At 45.8% G+C, this 5,320-nt stretch overlaps 1 long non-coding RNA gene across 1 annotated transcript; it reads right to left on the bottom strand.

The window, feature by feature from the left end:
• Window positions 1-785: 785 nt before the first annotated feature.
• On the bottom strand, window positions 786-2,386 carry LOC123180849 (uncharacterized). The gene is made up of 2 exons (XR_006491327.1): window positions 1,798-2,386; window positions 786-1,712 (listed from the first exon to the last, which is right to left on the bottom strand). It is a non-coding gene; the product is annotated as an uncharacterized lncRNA (long non-coding RNA).
• Between the last annotated feature and the right edge of the window lie 2,934 nt (window positions 2,387-5,320).

The raw sequence follows: 5,320 nt of genomic DNA, 5'->3' as shown, positions 1-5,320 counted from the left end.
GAGTTTTGTGTTTGTCACGGTGAGTCGGTGACGAACGGGTTAGCCGCCATGGCTTGACTTCATGTCTTTCCCCGATTTAAATTCTTTTATTTACTTCGTGTCCTTCTAAGTCAGAGTGTTCTCACTGTCAAAAGAAAGCCAGAGTGTTCCGAAAGTCCTGTTCTGTGCTCGAGCACATATGCTCGCAGAATCATCCCCGTTCGCTCTCCTCGAGATCATGGACCCATCACGTGAAGGCCCAAGTATTCTTTTCTTTACCAGGGTTGATGACCCACGTCACAGACGACGCCGTCAGTCACGTTGTTACCGCTCTGACGGAAGCACAAATTATGGGCCGCCAAATCCGAGATGCTGGACGAACGGCGACGTTGGAGCCCATTTATTGTTCCCAACCGTTGCACTGACCGGATCTAAACTGCTGAATTGTCTCAAAAGAATAAATAGACTGTTGAATACATGAATTGAGGGGCCAACATGTCAAAATAAAATAAAATTGAGGGGCCAATACGTTCAGTTCTCCTTCTCCCAATGCTTATCCATACGTAGGCATCAATTTTTTCAGCTCATGTCATTCAAAATTTGAACTCGTGCATATGCCTTGTCTGCCGCACCAGAATTTTGGAGTAGACACCTGTCTGCAGACAGCTATGAATGCAATTTGCAATGAACTGTTGGAACCATTCAGCTACAAGTACAATCTTTCAATTTACCCAACAAACTCTAAGACAGTACCAAAAACATAATTCTGGAGGTAGAACAATCAACGCCCACCCACATCATAATTCCCAGATCAAAACCCAGACCAACTCACAACAGATTCAGTACAGTTTATTCGAACCACAATCTATTTATTCAGACTAGTTCCACTCAGGAAGTATCAAAGAAATACATTCAGACACACTTGTATCAACACACGCAAAGGAAATTTGCAGCTTCAGCATGAGGACACAAGCTACAACAAACAGTCTGCATTATCTGCAAATTGTCATACACATAAACCATTTATCCTAACCATGCAGGTATTGTCCCAGGTACATCCCTACTTTTTCAGTCAACTCTCTTTCAGACATAGCTCCGCTGCTTTGTTGCAATTGTTCTACCGGTGGCCTTCGACTCCACAGTTCTTGCATCGGGCGGTCTTCTAGCCTGCTATGGCACATCTCCGCGGTTTGGGTACGTAGTCTTTTTGTTTCCCTGTTGCCGGCAAGTAGTGCAAAACATGGTCCTCTTCCTCAACCCTTCATAAGGCACTTCCTACTGCTGGTCGCAGGCCTGCCCATCTCCTTCCTCTTTGTCGGTGGCAAAAGTCCTGCCAATCTGTTCCCAGACTCATTTGTTGAATTAACATCATCGTTGCCAAGGCTATTTTATCCTCTGTTCCCAGCAATGACAAGTGCCCCTTCAGTCTGAATTTGATTCACAACATCACCGTTTTCAGAATACTGTCTTCCAGTCCAAGCCCATTCCTAATCTCCACAAAAGGTTGCATTTCCACCATGCAGTTCTTGAAAAGAGAAATCAGACGGTCATAAGCCTCAACACTTGTGTCACCCAAACGGACAGGGCTCCATGGCATGCATATACATATTGAAATGTCCATAGCTAAAAGGATTTCTGTGGGCATGATCTTTCTGGTAGTGCGTAAGATGACGTGGGCCTCTCTTCACTATGTGCTTCTGCGGAATTTCCTTAATGCGGATGAAGTCCAGTACCTGCAATTATCATCAACATCAAATCAGCAAACCTCCTGAAAATGAAGTTGAAAGTTTCGGACATTCGCACCTCATGATTACATACCTTCAGCACATGACTGTAGAGTACTCCCATGTGAGCGAATTGACTACACTCACACTCCTCTCCTCCACTGAGCACACTTTATATGAGACCCCACACCATTTCTCTCTCCTTTCTGCTTCAGTGTGCATGATAGCGTACAGCTTCCCTTTCTTGATCTCCTCAACCTCGTAAGCATCGCACTCATGTAGAATATGTCCAAATTGCTCGAACATTGCTCTTGTATATATCTTCCCAGCATGTCTCTCTATGGCCAAGTTAGTTCTCATTACAGGTCTCCCCTGTAAAACAGAACCACACAAGTTAATGTACCACTTTAAGCATAGATACACCAGCGGAGCTTCAGAGAGGCTACATCGGTCATGGCCCGCCCAGCTTTGCAGCACCTGCTCCTATTACAGCCAACCCACGGGACGAGGCAATCTCAGTTTGGCCTGCCCAGCCCGCCCAACAATGTGCTGCAAGCTCCTCAGAAATTCACTTGAAACCCAAAAAGCTTTCAACCTTCTCATCACGAACCAAAACCGATGCTACGATGCTCTGAAAATGGTTGTTCATGCCGACAAACAAGCCAAAGGGAATATTATACATGTTTGTCCTATAGGTCGTATCGAAGGTTATGACATCACCAAAGAATGTGTACTGCAATTGGCTATTCCATTTGCCCACATCAGACTGCTGATCCTCCCCTCTTTGTCAGCTTCCGCGCTATATGTGAAGTGCTGATCCTTTGAACCAAGCTCCGCAAACACTTCCATAGTCTTCCTTAAATCATCCTCGGCCTGATCACGGCTAATTTTCCCACACAAGTTCCTTATGGCTCTTTCTGTGAATGGCACATTCTCCATGGATCCAAAGAAACTTACCATGATGCTATTTTACCAGGTCTCAAATGTATAAATCAATGTGCTTGTGGCGATGGTCAGTGTATTCTTTGTCCAAACATAGGAGACGAGGAGTGGTTGTGCTCCTCACGGTGTTCTGCTATGTACCAGCCATTGACCTTGGATCTCAACAACCTGATGAGAGCAGGGCATTCTCAACGGCACGACTGAGTGTTCTCAACCCCCGCCTCCCCCTGTCTAAACAAACAACAACAAAGAGAGAACATTTTTTAGGAGATAATTGCTGCAGGAAATATTGTCAAATGCTAACAAGATATAAATTGATTATTCCATAGCACACAACCACAAACAATCTCCCACATGCATTTTGTCCTCTCCACATTTAGCATACCCTTTTTCGTATATAATGCCAAATCGTTTCTCCCACGAATACAAGTTGTAGAAGTCGTAGGCTTCAAATAACATAATCAAAGCTTCTACCCAAAGTTGGCACTATGTCATTGTCCCCAGGATTATTGGCAAACCAGGGATAGCCTTCTCCAGAGCAGTAGTCTGGTTAGGACATGGCGTCCTTCCCGACACAGCAGTAGCTATCCTCACTCTGCAACCAAGAAAATCCCACAAAGAGATATGAATATCATGGATAGTTTTACAGACAGTGCTAGCTAACATTTGCAAGTACCCTGATATTCTACTTTTGGTTTAGCTGCAAAATCAACATAGCCAAATCACACCTTGCACAACTTTGTTAATAACAATTTCCTGATTTCACACACTAACGGCAACATGTTAATTACTTCAAACCACAAAATCATGCAATGTCCCTACCCAGCTTATTCTAGTTCTGAATTTCTGAAGCTTGTACTAATAGACGAGTCTGCCCTGCATCCATATTTACAGGGCCACACACATAGCAGTTCAGCCAGTACCAACATAGGCACCCACTCCCTTACACAATTTGCATGCGCAGATTGTTTCAAACCAGAGTGCACTTGACAGTCCACCTAAGTTCTTTTGCCCCCATCTCTACAAGCAGAGGGCGCCTAAATCACATTATCTGCTGAATAATCATAATTTGGTCGCACAAATATTGTGGTTCTGCAGACTGACATACCTTCTTTTCCACCCAAGAGCTATAGGGTTGATCTGTCTAATAGTGCTCTGACCCTTCTCGGCCTCCACCCGCCGCCCCTTCAGCGGGTACAGATCTGGCCATTCGCACCCAGCTCAACCATAGGCGCGACACTGGGTAGTATCGCGGCTGCATCAGAATATCGCTGCCGTTCACCTCTTCCAGCACGGTGGTCCTAGGTACCCAGATTGGAAACGGAGGCTTTCATCTTAGCGAGCACCACCCAAAATCACGCACCAGAAAATACAGAAAAATTGGACAGATTGCTCACCTCTTAATCACCTGCATAAGGAACTCAATTTTTGGCCGTTCCGATCGGCCCTGATCGCGCACGAGAATCGCCGATGAGCTCCGCCGCTTCCGCAAGTGACTAATCCAGGCAGCGGAGGTAGGAGACAACCCTAGCGAGCTCACCATCCCTGCATTTACTCAGTGCCTGTCCCGGTAACCAGAAAGGAAGTTTCCTGGGCGATGGATCGGGAAGGACATAACGTCATGTGCCACGGCTCTGCTTTGATCCGTCCACGGCGTTCTAGCTCCGTCACTAACATGGCCCACAGTCCAGGGTTCACCGGCGCACGTGACATGGCCAATGGAGTGGATCCCGTCGTATCCCGATGCCATAACGAACCGCCCAGATAACGGGTCCATTTGTGCTCGAGCTCAATAACTCTGCGTCCAGAGTGTTCTCTCTATATAAGAACTGGGACTTCTGTTTTTTACTTAAGGCAAATTTAATGTCATGTCATCTACTACCTACCAAGGAAACCATATTCCATTTCACGTTTCATCTCCAGAGAGTAAGGAGCATGTTTTGAGTTGCGTGTTTTGATTGTTGATCATGGGAGGGAGTGAGCGAGCAGGCATGAAAGGGGTGCCCACTCACTCACGTAACAGGAAAACAAAGACCGTGTTGTGATATGGCGGCTGAATCAGCTGCTAACAACGGGGCTTTGTCATCATCGGTGTTGATGGAGATGAATGTGTAGTTGTCAAAATTTAGGGCGGGGCTGGTGTTCGCGGCAAAAGAGTCTAGGCGGGCCTTTAACTTGGCGATCTAGGCAATGTTAGCATGCAGGATGATCAACATGTTGGCGGTGTACCAAAGGACGGAGCACAACATGTACAGCTGTCAAATTTCAGGGTGAGGCCAGTGCTCCCAGCAAAAGACTCTAGGAGGGCCTTTAACTTGGTGAACCAGGTAATATTAGCATGAAGGATTATCAACTTGTCAACGGTGTATTGGACAATGAAGCACGACATGTGCACTTGTCAAATTTTAAGGTGAGGCGAGTGCTCGCAGCGAAACACCCTAGGAGGGCCTTTAACTTGGTGAACTATGCAATGTTAGCATGAAGGATTATCAACTTGTCAACGTGTATTGGACGAGATATTAGCATGAAGGATTATCAACTTGTCAACAGTGTATTGGACAATGAAGCACGACATGTGCACTTGTTAAATTTTAGGGTGAGGCCAGTGCTCGCAGTGAAAACACTCTAGGAGGGCCTTTAACTTGGTGAACCAGGTAATATTAGCATGAAGGATT

This window comes from Triticum aestivum, chromosome 1A (assembly GCF_018294505.1).
Source record: "Triticum aestivum cultivar Chinese Spring chromosome 1A, IWGSC CS RefSeq v2.1, whole genome shotgun sequence".
Taxonomy (NCBI): domain Eukaryota; kingdom Viridiplantae; phylum Streptophyta; class Magnoliopsida; order Poales; family Poaceae; genus Triticum; species Triticum aestivum.
This window is presented reverse-complemented; position numbering and strand designations above follow the sequence as displayed.